The 19,696-nt window shown below is 45.1% G+C and overlaps 1 long non-coding RNA gene across 2 annotated transcripts in view; it reads right to left on the bottom strand.

Annotated features, from left to right (window-relative positions):
- The window catches only part of LOC147237976 (uncharacterized), a 72,629-nt gene that overhangs the window by 32,219 nt on the left and 20,714 nt on the right, over nucleotides 1-19,696 (bottom strand). For both annotated transcript variants that reach the window (XR_015106951.1, XR_015106950.1), the window contains exon 5: nucleotides 2,825-2,926. This is a non-coding gene — a long non-coding RNA (uncharacterized LOC147237976). The remainder of the gene's footprint in view (nucleotides 1-2,824; nucleotides 2,927-19,696) is intronic.

Here is a 19,696-nt window from a genome sequence, read left to right as displayed (position 1 = left end):
GTGTTTTTGAATCAGCGGTCGGTTGAGGGAAAACTTGCCATCGTTCAGTGTGAGTTACAAGAAAATCAAACACAAAGGGGTTAAACGCAGGTGACAGGCACCAACACACACACACACACACACACACAGACACACACTGCCAAACAAACACACAGTCACGTCTCCTCAGGCCTCGACATTCCCTTAAGAGCAGTGTGAAGAATCTGTTAGGTGTCAGAAAACACTTGGTGGCTCCGTATTGAGAGGAGACAAAGGAGGTGGGGCAGGGATGGGGGTTTCGCTCCCGAGGACGCCGTCTCCTGTTTCAGCCCCTCCGAGGGCAACTGCGGGCGTGTTGCGTGGGAGGGGATGATGGCTGATCGTGTCTCAGGATCAGAAAGGAGAATTCCTGCCCTGGGCCATGCGTGGAGGATCCTCTCGTGTCACCAACACCTCTTTGGGGGGGGGGGATCTGCGCCGATCTCCCGACGGACGACTCCCTTCCTGTCCAACACACACTCCTCTTGCTTCTGCGAAAAACGGATCCTTCCATTGTTTTGTTTTTTTTTTTCCTGCTAATGAGTCATTCGGTTTCAAGGAGGTTTTGTGTGAGATGAAATAATATTGATCTTTCGAGCTGTAAAACTATCCCTCTGGCCTGACCTGACTTATTCTGTTCTGCAATTTGATAGGAAGGTGTACTTTCTTGATTAGCCAATCAGAAACATTCACGGTTAGACGGAAACCCCTTCCGGTCGTGATGGTAACTTGCATTTAGAACATTGGTTGTTAACCTTGTCGGAGGTACTGAACCCCACCTGTTTTACATGCGCATTCACCGAACCCTTCTTTATTGGATGGAGGATCGTTTCGTTGATGGGTACAAAGAACAGGCAGAGTAGCCTTTTCATCGAATCTGGCTCCCTTCATTTTGAATTCAGCAAGCGCTATGTTCTTGTAGTTCCCATCTCCATGCAGCGAAAGGAAGCCTTTCCTTAGTTTTGCCGGTGCTGGACTAGAATTGCTCATCTTGTCTTTGCAAATCATGCAGTTAGGACATCGATTGCAATCACGTTCCGTCACACATGTGAATCCGTATTGTACGTATTCTTCCGATCGCTTTCTTTTTTTGCCCGACATAATTAGTATGAAGGGATTAAAATATTAAGAAAGAAATCACATGACGTACCATCACGACAGTCACAAGTTACTACAACTGAGCGCGCCAAAATCCCTGCGGCACGGATAGGCCGAGCTATGTAGCGTGATCACCTGCGGCCAGTGATGTCATCACCAACGTGTGTCTTGACCTCCGCCGAACCCCTGCGACTGACCCATCGAACCCCTGGGGTTCGATCGAACCCAGGTTAAGAACCACTGATTTAGAAGGAGGGCTGATATTTGTTTGATCGCGTCTAATTCAACCAGACTCGGGCTGTTTGGTTCGGGGTAATTATAATACCCTTCCCCCCGTTTAACTCCCGCACAGTCCGGGCGACGTCGGGCTGTGAAATGAAATGAAGTGCGGGCGACTGAAAATCTCCTCTGTGATCAGGCAAGTAACGCGTGTCTTTTTTAGGCAACCGATTCCCTGGCTCCCGTAACGCCCAATCCTTTTTCCCCTATTGGGTTTACATTGATAAGATAGGACCACGTAAATCAAATCCAAAAAGCACAGGTTTCCTTCACGTTTGCATATGGAGGTGTTTTAGGAGAGTACCGTAATTTCCGGACTATTGAGCCAATTCGATGGGTTTGATTGATGACGATTCACGATAAAAGAAAATGTGAATACGAAACTCAGTTTTGCTCCCGCTTTATTTTTCAAAACGCACACTTGTATGCTTATGTGTATGTCGTTGTTGTACGACGGACGTAGTGGAGGACACCGTGAGAACGTTAAAGGGGGAAGTGTGGGCGTGGATTGTACCGTCATTTCCCGACTATTAAGCCGCAACGGCTAGCCGATCGCTATCTCGGGATTCCTCCTGCGCACTAAAACCGTCAAAGTCGTCCTGTTCGGTGTCGGAGTTGAACGGACACAGAATTTCTCGGTCATTTCATCGGTCCGGTGTGACGAGGATAAATGTTTTAGCGGCGTGAAGCTCGTTACCCCCCCCCCAAAAATAAGTCCATATATTAGCCGCATCGTTACGTGAAAAAAGTCGCGGCTTATCGTCCGGAAATTACGGTAGATTATTAGCCGAGCCGTACAATCCCAAATCAACCAACCAAACAAAAAGAGCGGCAGACCGATTCTATGTTTTGCTTTTTGGAGGACCAGTTAGGCTTCGTTCACTTCGAATCGCGCCTTATTACATTCAGCCTGAAAAACCGAGATGGAAAAACAACAACGACCACGACGACAATAACAACAACACGTGTTTTCTGAGATCTTGGCGATCTCCCCGGAGTCTATTTAACAGGGAGATGTGAGAAGTCTATTGTCAGGCTATTCTAAGTCGCCCGGCTGCTGATTGTGAAACAGGATGACACGGACGACTGCCTGCTCCGTGCCGGTCAGTCTCCACCTCACCCCCGACTTCCTTTTCCAGGAGTGGGGACTTCCTTGGTTTCAAAACAGCAACAACAAGGCCTCTTGTGCCCGACCGGCTCGCTCTGTCTTCAATCAGCGCCGGCGAAACACGTCCCCCCCGCTGAGCCATCTCTGATTCCGACGCTCGGGACTAATCTGTGCCACATGGATGAGAAAACCCGAGGCATTCGATGGGAAGCCGTTCCGGAAGCGGTCGCTGGATGTGCCGAGGGGGACGGCCCTCTGAACGCCGGGGCTTTTTTTTTTTTTTTTTTTTTTTTTTCTGTCCACCTCCCATTGTCTTCTTACCTTATAAATCTTCCACGCGGACACCCGATACCTGATATCATTGGCCATTTGTCACCCGTGTTTACGTCTGGGATGTGGAGTGCTGTCGGAACGGGACGCCCCCTGCAGAAAAAAGAAAAAGGGGTGTGGGTGCTGCGGGGACAGGCGACACTGCCGGGGGGGTTCTGAAGGGGGGAGGGTCGAAATCAGGGTGGAGGAGAGCGGAGATAGACCGGGCCCTCGGGAAACACAAGTTTCATCACGTCCGCGGGAGGAAGAATCTCTGGAGGGTGGTCACACGAATCGCAATAATTAAAACGCGATTGTTTTCCCTCTTTTCGCCGATTCAAAATGAACATTTCTGCTAAAATGGATTGGATTCCTGAAATTTTGTGCTTAAAGGCGATGTAATATCATAGTTATGTAATATTCATTTCCTATCACGGGGTCTGTCAAATTAATTGTTTTTATTTAAACACATTAAAAACGAATAGATTCACTTATTTCGAAGGCCACATCTTTTTTTTCGATCGTTCCAATCCAACGCATCATTTTTTCAGGAGCGCCAACAAGACAAAGTTGGCCGGATAAGAATCGCTTGTTAATTCTCAGGTCGACTCTGTTTGTGCGACTGAGCTGAACCCCATAAACATCTTGACGGCGACTCAGAACCTTTGACCCCGCTCGTATCACGAGTCGCCTCGGATCAGACGTTTCTGAGGCGCGGTATCGATAAAGTGGGTGAATTCGGTCCAACAGCTTCGGTTGATTTAGAACGGATGACGTTTCCCGGCTGCCGTGGACGGAGAATTTAATTATGTTTTCGTTCATTTAAAAAGAAGTCGATGCAATCAAACAAAAGTAGTCTGCTATGAGCCACAGAGGCAGCTTCTTAATGTGTAGGATTTTAAAAAGATAAGCAACTGGGAAGCTTCTTTGAAACCAAGGGCTCTCAAGCTTTCCCAATATATTTTGTCGTAACTAAATTGACTTATTTTACTGATTCCTTATACAGACAATCTCAACGTCTTGAAATTAGTTGCATGAGGCTGCTTGGAAAAAAAAAAATCGAGAAAGAAATATAAAAAAAACAAGAAATACATGACATATCTATCAATTGATCAATCTATCTATCAGAATCAAAATCAGAACCTCTTAATCGCTAAATTGACAAGGTACGCAGGAATTTGTCATGTATGTTAGCAGAAAAAAGTAATCAGCAAAAAAAAATATATATATATATATATATAACATTTATAAATATACATATTTATAATATAAACATATTTATCAAAAATTCCAATAATTTAAAAAAAAAAAAACTTTTTTTTTTTTTTTTTTTAACTTATCTGATGATCCATCCCTTCCCCCATCAACGTGCCTCCATCGCCACTATGGGAATCTCTGCTTGAAACGTTTTAAGTTTTATATACAGGACTCGGCAGAAGTCGAAAGGATTGAAGGATGATTCATGGGAAAGGAAAGAAAGAGGCAAAGAGTGCAGAAATGTGTTTTTGGTTTTTGGATTTATTTGTTTATTTATCTATTTATTTTTTTCTTTTATCTGGACTTTGACTTTTCGGCAAAATTCGTCTCAAAACGAAACCATATGAGAGGTTTTGAGCGGCGGTTGAGATGCATCTCAATTGTGAGCACAGGGTAAACAAGTTTATTTGTGAAAAGGCCAAATACAAAAATGTAAAAAAAAAAAAAAAAAAAAAAAAAAAGAAATACACAGTAAAATCCACTGGTTAAATCTTTAACAGTGTTTTATGTACTCATGTGATGCTTCAAAATGTAACGCTCTTGAGTAAAACTACTTGGCCTTACTTGACCTACTGTCTTTAGATGCAGTCAGATGAGCATTGGTGCAAACAAGACTGTTCAAAGTTTCACTTCCGTTTTTCTTTGTTTATTTTTTCAGGCCAAACAAATAAAGAGCATGGAAGAGAACCTGCGACCGAACCGTCGCTCCATTCCAAAAAAACATAAACAAGGGAAGACTTCAATATCCTACCCGAGACCGGTTGCGCGCTTTGTTTGTTACATCCCAGCATGCAAAGTGCACTTGCACCTGCAGAGTCTGCCACACAACCACGAATGAAGGGCTCCGCCAGGCTTTTTTTTTTTTTTTTTTTTTTTTTTTTGCGATTAACATGGCTTCCTCCTGCGGGCTGTTTTGGCCGGGGGGGGTAAAGGCAAAGCTAGACCCCCCCCCACCCCCCCCCCCACCTGTGCTGATGTGAAACCCTTCAGAGATGGATATCTCCACACCTGAGCAAAGAGCAGGGCGCAAATATCCTGACGGCGAACGCCAAACAGAAAACGCAGGATTCGTGTCCGAAACGGAGGGGGGGGGGTGAAAGTGAAAAGAGGCTTGAGGTGAAAATCAAACAAGAAAAAAAAAAAAAAAAAAAAAAATCAAATCAAACAAAGTTCAACCAGTGGTGGGCAGAAACCTCTGGAACCCCACATACACCAATATCCAGAATACGTAACGGAAAGTAAAAGATTTACTAGAAAAAAAAGTTGAAGTAGAAACAACCTAAAATGTATTAGTATGTTGCAATGTGGGTTTTTTTTCCCCCCCCATCGCCAACAGATAAATATTTGTGCGGTGTGAATGTTTACGTTGATCGATTTGGCAGCGACTGAAGAGTTTCTTGATGGTGATAGTGGACCGCTTGAAAAAAAACAAGATAGTGCAAAAAGCCACAGTTTGAAACATTTATTATAAGGCAGAATCACCTGAAACCGGAGTGGAGTTGTCACAGTACTACAGAGGAAGGGGAAGAGGTACACTACTTCATTCTGGAATGTACCTCCGCGGATGAATACGGTAGTTATAAATGAAAGTACTCGTGTAAAGTGCAAATACTTCTTGAGGAAATGCACTGAGTACTTTGTTTCTATTCATCACTGCTGACAAGACAGCATTTGGAGAAAGTACCCCCCCCCCCCCTGGCCTTACTTCCCTACAAAGCGCTGACAATATCTCTGATCTACACTGTAAATTATTCAGCGTCCCCCCCCCTCCGACACAATGACCCTTGATGCCCGTGCATCGGTAAATACTACGCAGGAATAAAGAATACGGCCAGAAGAAAAGAGAGAATGGAGAAGTGTGGGGAGGGAGGGAGGAAGGGGGCAGCAAGAAAAGAAGCGGAGCGGAGAAAAGATTAGGGCCCGGGTGAAGTACAACTTTTGCTAAGCCGGGCCCGGTTCTTGGCAGACGGCCATGCCGGGGAGACAATGCCACGCTGTGCAGATCCAGACATCTATAGACGCTCAGTGGAGCATTGGGCTATTGGGAAGGAGGGCCGGGGGGGGCGCGGAGACGTGACGGGGCGCCGCCGTGGCCCGAAGCCGGTAGGGGAGCGCGGTTGAATTAGAGGTGCGGTCACGAGGTATGGAAAATATTGATCTGACAGACTGGAGGATGTGATGGGGAGTTCACTGTCTCCCTTCCCACTGGCGCGATAATACTCCCATCATTCAGACCCTGATAAAAAAAAAAAAAAAAAAAAAAAAAAAAAAAATTAGAAAAAGAACACCGACCCTCCCGCCGCGGTTCGGCCCTCGCTCCGGCAGCACCTGCTCCGTGTCGGAGCGCAGAGCGGGGAACAATAAACCGCAAACAATCTGTCAACCGGCCGTCTCGCTCCGTCCCCCGGGCGTTTTAATAAGGACGGACGGGACGAAGATGACAACAAGAGTTCTGCCTCCTCCTCCTCCTCCTCTGGCGCTCTCCTCACTTCATTAGATTTTCATTCATTTCAATCAGTGTTTCATTTCCTTTCTCTCCCCCCCTCTCGTCGCTTTCGGCGCTATCCGAAGGGTCGAGGCTAATACTGGAAATGAAGTGAAGGGGGCGGCGGCGGTATGGGGGGATGAAAGAGGGAGAGGAGAGGTGCACCCCTCTAAGATCAAAAGCTCGGTCCCATTGTGAGGACTGTACAATAGAGCGCTGCATGGCATAAGCTCCGCCCCCGCCGCCGCTATGGACCCCCACGGGCCAACCGACAACATCGCCGGAGGACAGAATGGGGGTAGGTGGGGGGTAATTGGAGGAATGAGTGCGACTGTGTACAGTAAAAGTACTGTTATGTCAGAGAGGCCACACACACACACACACACACACACACACATATGTGCACATACAGGGGTCACGGCTGAATTGTTCAACAGGCTGGAGGAAACTGGACGGCGGCCCAGCTTTTCAGCCGTCCAGGATGAGCACGTGAATCCTGGAAACGCTCCCGCAAAAATAGAAAATACCAACGGAAATCAGTTTGATAAGCGGCGCGCTGACTGTCGCTCTTCTCCGGTGCGCGGCGATTGTTGGGGAAATTGGAAAAGTTTCCACGTCCTTTACTTTTCGCTAACCGCCGAGTTGGGCCGAATCATTCATTTGTCAAGTTTACTCATCCAAAGAAAAGCAACCTTTTTTTTCAGCGGCTGGAAACCAAAACCGAGGGGACCGGGGAGGGAGGGGGGGGGGGGGGCATCGAAAAATAAAGTTTGGGATCAGCGATCAACTTAAAAAGATACCAAAGTAGCGTCGAAAGACGATTGGACGTCTGAAAAGCGTCATTATATTCAATGAGACACATGGGACCGCATCATGTTAACAATGGTTTGAATCGGTTATCCAGAAACATACTGTACCAGATCCCGTATTATGTAAAAATACTCGGGGACTGTGCGCCTGTTGCCAGGGCGATGCTCGCGAAGATCATGTTGTGAGAGCGAAGGGACCGAACGGATGCAGAAAAATGGATTTGGCCGACTCTTCATGGGCTGGCGAAAAATACAAATAGTATTGGTTTTGGTTGAGCATTTGCCATTATGTAATTAAAGCGTAGCAAACATCACTCGAGGATGAGACACACAAGCCACTGTGAAAACAAACAAACAGAGGCCTCATTAGAACATAATGTAATTAAAGTGTTATGATCATATGGGGGTTTTTATGTCTATTTTTTTTCTCTCCGAGCTGCGGTGAGGGTGTGACCGTGATCTACAGCCTAGCAGTGGCAGGACGCACAATATCCTGCCTGCGCGCTAAGCGGCCGAGGGCCGTCCCCTTTGTATCTCAGATGCAAAAACAGATAAACCACAGTGTGAGCGCTGGCATGCGCTTCACCAAGACAATAAAACAAAAAAGAAAAAGTCCCAGAAGATCCCCCCCAACCCCCCCTGCAGAGAAGCGCAGGCAGTTGGGTTTCTTCCAGCTGTAACCAGCGATTGACCTCGGGCTCCGAGCTCCACGTCCGCACAGTCTCCAAAAAAAAAAAAAAAAATGGCTTCAAACCTCCTACTTCGCCGAGTGAAGCCGTCCTTTATCTTAGCTTTTTAGTTTTTCAAGTGCACTTGTGAATCTTGCCCTCTTCTTTTCTGACTTTACATCCCCTGCCCCCCCCCCTCCTCACCCTTCCCTTCCCTTCCCTTCCCTCCGCCTTCTTTCCTCCCCTCCCTTCTAAGCCCGTGGGGGCTTATCTGCGGGGATGAGGGAGAGAGGAGAATGGGGAAGACAGGCACTTTCATGGCTGAGTTGGGAACCATTAGCCCCCTGTGTGCTCAAGCCTGTTCTACCTCCTCTCACTATTAATCTGCACTGACAGCTTCACTGTTTACCAAATCTACCCAGGATCCTGGGGGATGACTGGACGGCGCCACTCTGCTCCATTAACCTCTGACCCCCGGCGTTACGGCACCAGAGCCGGGCCCGAGGCTCAGGGGTTAGTTGGCCGGAGCAACCGGTTAGACACCTGTCTGATGTCACTGATGCAATCTGCGCGCCGCGATGTATCTCAGCTGAAGGGTGGTGTCGTTTTGAGTTAAAGCCCCTTAATTACGCGTAGTTTCCATTCACCCCCCAATGAATAGATAAGGAGGGGACAAAGGTCGAACGGTGCGGAAATTTCAAGAGCGAGCGTCCAGAAGAGAACGCCGGCAAAAATCCCCGCGAAAGACGACCGAGGGTCGGATGGACCGGGAGATAGGGCCGTAAAGAACCGAAGTGCGATACGCCGCGACCAGAACATCGAACGCTAATGTTCGTTTTGGAAAAGGAAACACGTGTTTCCACCACGGGGACTTTGTTGGAAAACGGTCGCTCACGTGGAAGCAGGAGGAAGATCCATCGGAAAGCGTAGAAATACCAGATGTCACGGTCGACGACGGACGCGCAATAACCGTCCCGGTCTTGTTTAGAACATCGTATCTCGCAACGCCAACGCGAGCCCTGATGCTTTTCCTCACGTTGCGTTCACGTCATCGCATTTATTACGTTATTTTTACTGCTTGAAACTTAACGGGACTACAAAAACGTAAAAGCAGAGAACGTGATTTTTTTTTTTTTTTTTTTTCCGACGATCACGGCGGAACATTATTAATAAGGGTTTTTTATTTTTCCAGACACACTGGTGTTCCTGGCAAAACAGGACGCTAACTGACTTCCAGTTGACGCTTCTGTAGGAGACGTGTGTATTTCTGTGTGTATCCAAGAGATCAAACATAAACCCCTGTAAACCTGCAAACATTTACACTCTGGCTCTGCGGGATTGAATAAATTAGATATCGCCTATTAATTACCGCAGCTTTGATGCCCCCGGACCGATCGTGTTTCTGCAGATGAAATCCGCGGGGGCATTTATTTATTTTGGGTCTTAATGCTCAGCTTAGCGCATGTTCTGTATATTTACCGCTCTGTAGGAGGACACAGATTTCTCAAGAAAGCAAATAAGTGCATTTCCCCCCGAAACGTCTCTTAATCTTTATTGCCGGATTAGCGATATCCTTTCGCTGGAAGTTTAATAAAAGACTGATCCGTAAAAAGGGGGAAAGGAAAATAAGCGCGGATGCGAGGGGCATCCAGGGGCGATGCTACATATAGGGGACACTCGGACGGCGCGGGAGGCAATAAAAGAACATTACATTAAATTAAACGTTTTAGCTTTAATTAAATCAAGTGACCCATTTCCCAGGCTGAACGCAGCGTGCCGGGACTATTATATGATCTCCCTTTGAAGTTTCAGTCGTCATCAATCTCTCTTAAGATCAGTCTTCTGTGCAAAGCCTTCCTGTGTTTCCCTCTAGATATGTAACTTGCTTTTTTTTTTTTTTTCTCTGAAATTTTAATGACATGCCATAACAAAAAACACATGTTGTTGTTTTTTTTGGTTTGGTTTTTATTTACTGACGTGTTCTACCTGCTGGTAAACACTCAAATCGCCCTTGTAAACAGTAACGCCACCAAAACAATATATTTTTTTTGCAATCCCATGACATTTCAAGGCAACTGCAGAAATAAGACGCTGAAAATAATTCCTATTATTTCTATTAAACCCTGTCTGGTTTGGATTTCTTTTATGTACACAGTGTCACATAGCCTATCTAAAACAAACATTAAAAAAGCTGGTTTGCGCAATTTTAGCAATTTTTTTTTTTTTTTTTTTCTTACAAATCCACGGGTTTACTTGGCCTTTTAACGCAAATGCAACCCTGGGATTTGTTGTTTTCAAACTCTAACTTAAACATGTTTGTTGAATTTTTTATTTATTTATTTATTTTATTTCATTTTTTTACATTTTTTGGGGGGAGATGCAAAAATGGGATGGAATAAAATAAATTTGCTTTTTAAATTTAAAATTTTGCTTCTTTTTTTAAATCTTCAAATCCTGTGATCCTCAACTGCCTGTCAAAAAAATCCCGCAAATGCAGATTGTAACTTCAGTTCCAGCATACAGCGCAAAAACCCTGGCTCATCATCTAACAGATCACTGTGTTATGGGCAATTGTAATGTTTACCTAAATACATTCATGACTTGCAGTATTTAACCTGAAATATGTCACTAATGGGTATTTGAGTCCTTTCTAAATGTAGCCATGGTTGTGCTATTTCCATTGAGGTGCGGGGTTTTAAGCTGCATAGAAAAAAAAATGAGCCCACTCGAGGTAAAAATGTGACAAAAAAAAAAAAAAGAACCAACGGAGTGATTTGGGTCAAGTTCTGTATTGTTTCCATGGTGCTGCGGCATGTTTTCAACATACTCTGCCCTGCCACCGCGCAGGCTTGAGAGCCTGGCGTCGTTTTACCCGAGAAGCCGAGGTTTTGAATCCTTGCTAAACATGACGAAGCGTTGCAAAGTGGCGCCCGTCGACACGGAGGCAGATGCCACCGCCGAGGAGATAACAGAGCCTGTAAAATCACCGGCGTTCCGACTCGCCCGCTTTTACAGATTTCATTGTTCCTGCCCTGTGTGTTTATTACACACCGCTTCACGCCGGGCTGAAGCACCAGACTGGTGACTAAGCAGCAGTTAAAAGCGGCACACCCTGGTGTCGCTGCAAAACTTGGACGTTTTCTGCCGGCATGAATGTAGAGCACTCCGCTCGCAGGAAGAGGAGAGTTCATCTGATGGTAAATATATCGAGCTGCTGATCCCATAAGTAGAGAGACGTTGACTTGAACATTTACACTGAACTGACATTTCCACAGTAATGTTTAATGGCGAAGAAACAAACATGGGGTTGGATCACATGACAAGCAGTTTGAAAGAAAAAAAAAAAAAGTAAAAAAAGTTGCCTCTTCATTTCCTGAATTACTTATTTCTTATTTCTGTATCCTCTTCTCTCACAGCAACAAATTTCATGTCCTCTTTTGCTATATCCATAAATCTTCTCTCTGGTCCTCCTCTAGGCCTCCTGCCTGGCAGTTCCAACCTCAGCATCCTTCTACCAATATATTCAACATCCCTCCTCCGCATATTTGGTTTTGGCGCAAGTTTTATACCGGATGTCCTCGCTGACGCAATCCTCCCCATTTATTCGGTTCAAAGAGACACGGGTTTGTGCCACCTCTGCAAAGGCCGCATTTAATTTATGTTATTCTACCTGTTTTTTTTTTTATTTTTATTTGGCGGCACGTGGGGGTTAGCGTGTCCCGCCTCACAGCAAGAAGGTCCCTGGTTCAATTCTGCCTTTCTGTGTGGAGTTTGCACGTTATCCCACGTTCTTCGGTTTCCTCTCAGAGTCCAAAAACGCGCAGAAGGTTAGAAGGCGACCCCAGATGTGCGGATGACAGAGTAAATGGTTGTTTTTTTCTCTATATGTGGACATGTGATTTACTGGTGGCCAGTCCAGGGTTGAACTCACCCACAGACAGCAGGCTCCGGCGCTCCTAGGATGAGCAGTATAGCTATTTTCCTAACTGTTTTAAAGATAACTAGAAACTATTGTGTCCGATGGGCAACACAAAAAGCAGCAAGACCACGATAATATTATCTCGCCTTTAAATTGACGGAAAACCCAGTGAAAACCCCAAAAAGTCTACCAGTGACCCCAACATCAGGTCGACATGTGAGAAGAACTAAATAAACGTACGGACGTGGAGACACAAACGAAAAGATGGCAGGTTTTTTTTTGTCAGGGTGCGTGATGCACAGCCACACACACACACACACACGTACGCACTTACACACGTTTCCCGGCAATATGGTGTAAGAAAGGCCAGCGTGCACACTCATCGTCACGACACACACACACACCTTCGAGCCAAGCCAAACACACTTTGTCCTCAGACCAGACATGCCGAGTGACAAAGCGCCACATCCCTCCATCAGCGGCTCACGGTCTTCCTCCCGCCCCCTCCCCACGTGACCTTTGACCTCGATGACAAGAGACTGTCATCACTGTCACTCCTGCAAGGTAAACACGCGGCCCTACAAACTCGGGCAGGCGGACGGGGGAGTGCTCCGACCCTTGTGTGTGTGTTTTTGTATGAATGTACGCTCACTTTTATGAGCTAAAAAGTGAGCTTTGTGTGTCCGTGCGCGTTGGGTCCTCTCTAAAACGCTTGCCTTTAACCTGCTTTTTCATTAAATCATCACAAGCGGCGGTTTTTCTCTACCCTGCCCTTTAAATAACGAACCGCTTAATCCAGCCCACCTGCAGCCACAACCAGAGCTCAGTTTGAGCCAAGGCGCTTCGATTTTTCTGCTGAATGTTCAGGAAAAACTAAGGTTTTGAGTGCACAACTGTTGCCAAAAGCAGAAATATTTACCCAAGGTGACGCAAGAAGTGCCCGGCTATTGAACCACTCTCGGCTATATTTAGAAGTTCCTCAGAGCCGGGGCGAAATGCTGTGCTCATCAAGATAACATGAGGGAACACAGAATGAGTCTTCTTGAACTGAACGTAAACTCACCCCCCCTCCCCGACCCGGCCGAAGTCAACCCTCTCAGCACATCTGTAGCCACACTGATGCATCAAAAATAATGCACAGCCAACATCACATGCTCGTGCCTTTTTACCTCACAACCTCCCCTTATCAAAAGGAGACCCGGTCAGCATTTTTTTAGTGCTGCCCTCAAACACACACACACACACAAGCATACGTGCACACGCGTACACACACACACGCTCGCAGCCACCTTACTCATGCGATCCTGACAACTTCTTGTCAGGAGTGGGCATTGCATCAGAAGCTGTTGACCTTGTTGCGCACGAGCCGTGTCTGATTGAGAAGTGATAAAGTCACATTGAAGCTGCGTGACAAATTAAATACCATGAGGGTAAAGAATCTGATTTTTAAGTGCTTCCGTTTGATCGGAACGACCATTTGTGGAAAGAAAAGTACGTAGAAATGTGTAAAAACCAAGCATGATAGAAACTGCAACTTGACAGTGCCGGAAAAGAGGCAGCTGCTGCAACTTTGTCACATTTGCAAGTGTCATTAACCCTCTCAGGCTCAAATTAAGTTGTGGCGTAATTAGCTAAGTAGCATTTAGCTGTCGCAAATCTGCAACATCTGCCTGGAGAAGGTTAAACAGCGGTAGCAGCTAATGTGCCTTTGCTAGGTACAGTCCAATAGCATACAGTCGCATGCTAATACACAGCTTACCTTAACTGAGCCTCAGTACCTTAGCTAAGTATGGTCCAAAAAAAACTATAGCAGCATGCTAATACACCGCTAACCCTGACCAAAGCTCAGCACCTAAGCTAAATGTAGTCTAAGATAACTACAGCAGCCTGCTAATACACAGCTAACCGAACAGAAGCTAAGTGTCTTAGCTACGCATGGTCTAAGATGATTATAGCAGCATGCTAATACGCGGTTCACATCAATAGCAGCAAAGTGCCTTAGCTAAGTACGGTCTAAGAGAAGCATAGCAACATGTTAATCCACAGCAAACCCTAAAAGAAGCTAAGTGCATTAGCTAAGTAAGGTCTAAAACGACAGCATGCTAACACAAAGGCCTGGAGGCCGGACCTCCGTTGATCTCTACACAAAGCCGGTCAGTGACGTAACATGCAAATAAACGTTGGCGCAAAGGGATAAGCCTCTCACATCTGGTTTAGCCCTTAACTACCCAAAATTGGGAAATAACGATTAAATTATATTTAGATATTTAAATGAGTCAATCCAACTCTTACTGTTTCACAGCTGCTTCGTTCTGGACGAAAGTCCGTGGGAAAAAGTTTTTTTTCCAGGCCAGTTACCTAAGCCCTACTTACAGTTGTTTTGTTTTCTTTTTTGTGTTTGCTTCTGCGTTTTTTTTCTACATCAACTTTGGATTCAAGATTCAAGACTTTTACTGTCATTACTCAGAGTGCGGCGAAATTTAGAGATATCGGCTCTAAGGTTCAGTGGAATCAAAAAAAAAAAAAAAAAAAAAACAACCTTGAAAAGCAGGACAGTGCACAACAATACAACGATAGGTTACAGATATAAGACAGAAAAATATAAGAGCAATAATACAAAAAAAATCTAAAAAATACAAATAACTAGAAGAATAAATAGATTAATATGTAGAAAGAAAAAGGTAAAGGAGTAAAAAAGTGAAACGTGCAAAAAAGGGTTTATTGCACTGTGCTGTATGTGGGTAAAAACTGTTTTTTAATCCGTTTTTGAATCCATACCCAAGCCTCTTCTTGTGTCCAGGCTTCATCCAGCCACGGCTGAATACAGTAACGCATCAACACACCTGAGCCTACGACGCTGACAACACGCAAGTATGGATATAGTAAAAACAATCTCTTTCGTTTCGAAAAAGAAGCCGAGCTCGAGTCGTTCAACGTCGGAGCCGTCGATCGTACATCCTCGAACCCCCAACCCCGGCGGCCTTGTGTTTCAGATTATGATACAAAGTGTTCTGTTTCTTTTATACGGACATGTTTATGGGTTTTTCCACAAATTTAACAAATAATCAGGGGATAGGCCCGGGTCAGGGGACTAAGGAAGATGTTGAGGCCAAGCAAGGCTCTTCTGGACTAAGTGTGAGTCAGAACCGGGAGCCAGCTGAGCGCTCCTCCTCTCCCCGGAGAACCAGCACGCCGCCGCCGCCAGCTGGCAAAACGGCCAGTTTGGCTTCGTGAGCAAGAGAGGAGAGGGACTCACGGGGCCTGCATGTCTTCCTGAATCCACTTTCTGCACCAAAGCAAGACCAGAAACTGGGGAGGAGAAGATCAAGTATGTGTCATATATTTTCTTACCAGGAGTATGTATGTGTGTGTGTGTGTGTGTGTGTGAGAGTGTGAGAGAGAGAAAGCAGTGTTTGAAAGTCGTGAATCACCGGCCGCAGTTCCCGAAAGAAGCCTGAAGGAAGCGTAAAAAGAAAAGAAAAAAAAAAACAAAATAAAATAAAACAACCGAATTTTTCCAACTGGGATGTGTTGGTCATTCATGAAAATCTCATCTTTTTATGAGATCCAGTCATGAGAAAATAATAATAAAATATGTGCTCATATGTTTATAGTGTTTTTCACTGAACTTCTTCAGCACAAAAACAACCTCAGCAGATGCGCTGATGAAGAAATTAAACTGATGTGAGTCACAATGTTGTGCCTCGTTCAGCTTTTGACACTTTGGCACAAAGTTTGAGCACATCAAGCCTGGGTTGAATTATTTGCAAAAAAAAAAAAAAAAAAAAAAAAAAAAAGAAAGACGAAAGGAAGTGGTTATGAAACTTTTTTAATACACAATTCTCGATGGCTGCAAGATGTACTCGGGTGTTTTGAGTTGATCTTTGACATTTTGAAGAATAAACCACTTGATCTTGTCTAAAACACGGTTGAAGAGTCGTGGAAAAATTAAGCAGAGAAAAGGGAGGAGAAGGGTTTTCTACAAATTGCGAGACAAACATCCTCCACCTGCGTTACTTCACACCAACGCAACAATGTGACCGACCAGACGGAGTGTCTACGTCAATGGTGTGAACGCAAGCTGAGAAAACCTCGAAAACATCTTTTCAGTTGCAAACACTCCTTGCAGATGAAACGTACCGTCGCAATATGTCACATTAATGCTATTTTCCAAAAAATATTTATATAATTCGATTTCCGTGACAGGGTGATGCGATGGGACGATTATCTGTCCTGTTTTCAATGTCCAACTGTTGCCACATATGTGTTTTTAGTCTTACGCTTTGTATTTATTCATAATCGGATAACAATTTCCAATACATCTTTTTTATGTTTATTTTCAGGCAGAGATTAAGAGCAGACGTCTCTGCGCGCCAGAAGTTTTTTCCTTTCTTTTTGTTTGTTTGTTTGTTTGTTTCTATAATATCCTAACAGCCTGGGATCTGTTTATAACAAGCACAAAATTGGATTCTGGTCAGATCGAACATCACGTTCAGAATTTTAACACCGAGTATTAGTTTTTAGATTCAGCGACGCTGGTATCTGATTCACTGAACAGGAAGGTGACAGTGCAGTGCAACACATCTGTTACAACCTTATTTTAACAAGACAACATCATTTTCACTATCATTATTCTACCAAAAGCTGTATAGAGGAAGGATGAGGAGAGCTGCTGAAGATGAAAATCACTGCGGGTCAAAGGTGTTGACGCTTGACCAAAAACCACGCCGAATTCTCAGCTTATACTATATTCTATAAATAGATATATAAATAAATAACAGGCAGCAGGGCAGCACATTGGTTCAAGAGGGTGAGCGAACTCCCCAGTTAACTGTATAGCTCTTTGCTTTATACTAATACACATATAGAGAGTGTAAACTAATTGCGCCATTGATTATTATTGTAAAACATGTTTTTTTTTGTTTTGATTTAGCGGGGGCACTTTTAGAGCGCCGTCGGAAAAAAAATAAACCCGCCGTCGTTTGTCCAAGAGGAAGGACTTAAGAATCACCCGAAAACGAGAAAAGAGGTCGTCCCAAAATGGGGATAAAAATCAAGTCGACAATTCTGTACATTTGAAAAAAAAAAAGGTGATGGCGGAGCGAGATTTTTCGGAGGGGGAAAAGATGATGACTTTTACACACATTTCTATAGGAGGAACAGAAGGTTTCATGATTTTTTCTGTGTTTCCTGTGGATGTTTGTTGTGAAGCCCGAACCTTGAATGTGAAACCGTGCCTAGGCATACAGCGATGTTTACAAGAACACGATCGCGGTGTTTTGGTTTCTAATATTCCCTGGAACCCTGGTCCCGGCTCTGTGGGAGTCGTGTTTTAGTTCCAGTCTTCCTCCTCTCTCGGAGCCGTTCGGGGGTGCAGTTTGCAGAAAAAAAGAAAATAAGCTTTAGAGTGTCTACTTCGGGGTGTGTGTAACTACAGGACAGGAAGAAAGATGTAAATCTGAATACTGTAGCTGCACGTGTGCAGTTCCGCACCTGAAACTAGATCCGGCCTCGCTTGGGTGGAAAAAAAAAAAAACACCCTGAAGCGACGGCATCAAAAGGAAGCACATGAGGAGTCTTGTCGTGCTTTTCCAGAGCCGTTGCCCGAAGAACTCCGCGCCGCTTCATCACCGACGTCCGTTCGGAGCCGCTCCGCCCTTCAGGAACATTCGACACCTGCCGCCCTCACCTTTGGTGGCGTCAGCGCTCTCACAAAACAAGTGATCGCCGGAGGAGGTGGAAATGTGCTACTCCGAGGGGTGAGCGCCGAGGAAACAAAGGGTAAAAGGATAACGGAGGGGCAAGCTAAAGGGGGGGGGGGGAGGTTGATAAAATCATAAGAGCATCGTGAGCGTCGAGTTTCCTTTTGGACCTCTTCCCCTTTGCCTAACTTGGTCATGGAGCCGGGCTCCACCGCAAACCCTCATGGGGATGGAAGTTTTCATTTGGCCGAGGACGACGAGCACACCTCAGCGGAGGGGAAAACATCTGGGCCTGGGTGTCAGCGCCGTCAGGGGTCCCGCACTCCCTCGCACCCGTGCCCTCATTCCTCTCTTATAATCATTAAATCACTGACGGATGTGGGAGAAAAAAACAGCTGGGGGTTGGGAGAAAAGAGGAAAAAAGGCAGGGGTGGGGGGTCAGGAGAGGAGATAATGAAATAAACAGGGTGGTGCAAGGTGTTATTCTGGCGGCGTTGGTGTAATACATCAGCAGGCAGACCTGCAGATAATGATGTGAGGGTTTATAAAAGGCAGATGTTGCTGTAACATCGCAAATATGCGCTCACGCTGCCCATCTCCGCCCGTGAGTGCTTCTTAATTAAAACATTTACAGACTGAAAGAGATGCACGGCAAACGGGTCTCATCCAAACATGACTCATCTCCTTTTATCGACACTAATAAGACTATAGGTGACGTCTCAGTCAAACTCCGGCAACACGTGCGCGGCGTTACACCCCCAAACATGGAAGATTGTTTTACTCTTCAAGTAAAGCAGGTTATTCGAGTTCACGACACGTCACTGTCTTAATTTAGCGATAAGTGGACTCGACTTGATCGTCTGTTTTGTGGAAAAACAATCCACTTTTCATGAGACTCATGTCCCACTTCCTGTAAAGTCCCTGAACCTAGTCCATTGTCCCGAGTTTAACTCTGCGCGTGGTGACGTCCGTTTCTTGCGTCTCTTTTAAACGTAAATGAGATCGTGAGCTCGGACCGCGAGCGCGCAGACTAATGGTAGAACCTGAGGTGCAGCACGTATGGAGGAAACTGCCCCAGTTGGAGAAATTGGATCCATCTATGGGGAATATCCCAAAATAAACCCCTCTGTTCTCCCATATCAGGCCTTGTATAAATAAGATAGCACTGCAGGCACACTGCACCATGGGAATTAGCCAATCCAGTCCTGTAAACATCAGCCAATGACTTCTGGCAGGCTGGCCAGCTCTCCAGAGGGGAGGTTCTGCACTGGAATTCATAAATAAATCACTTTTCTGGGAGGATTATGTGTCCACAGTCCCCGTCCTCCCGGCCACCTCCCCTCAAAATAAACAGGGCCAAGCAGAAATAGCGGAGTTTAAGCACCACTACAGGAAATTATCCTGGCTTGTTGCTATAATTTGAAGACATTATTTTCATAGCATTTGCATTTTAGTAAGACCTCAACTTTTTTTTTTTTTTTTTTTTTTTAGACCATGTTACCAGATTCCCTCCATTCCTGATCTCGCCTCTGTAACATAAATATGAAGATGTGAGACACGCATGAGTGTGTTACATAAAAGGGATGCCTCGTGATTTGGTTTTATATAAATCTCCAAACTCCAGCGGACAAAGCTGCCGTCGTGTCTGCTCTTTTAAAGCATTTCTTGATTTGTGTTTTCATCAGACAGTCTGCCCGGATGGACATGGGAGGAGGGGGGGGGGGGGGGCAAACGGCAGACATTATGAGGGGGTTTTAGGATGAGTCATAAGTGTGGTCGAGGCCCACAATACTGATCATGCTCGAAAAAAAAGAGTAAAATATAGAAAAAGAAAATAAAATAGGTTTTAAAAATAGGAATAATTCCCAATCTCTCTTGCTCATGGGGGGCGGGGGATAATGCAGGAAATACATGTGCTACTATGTGGAAGTAAAGACTCTTCACTCTTGTTAAAAAACTTAAGATCTGACACGATTAGAACTTGTGGTGACATCGGTGGGAATGAGGTTTTTATTTTGTTTTTTTCACTTTATTTGTTAGAATA

Source organism: Fistularia commersonii, chromosome 1 (genome assembly GCF_037954325.1).
Source record: "Fistularia commersonii isolate RoL2024-O1a breed Wild chromosome 1, RoL_Fcom_v1.0, whole genome shotgun sequence".
NCBI lineage: Eukaryota > Metazoa > Chordata > Actinopteri > Syngnathiformes > Fistulariidae > Fistularia > Fistularia commersonii.
The sequence above is the reverse complement of the archived record's forward strand: the minus strand, read 5'-3'. Positions and strand labels throughout refer to the sequence as shown.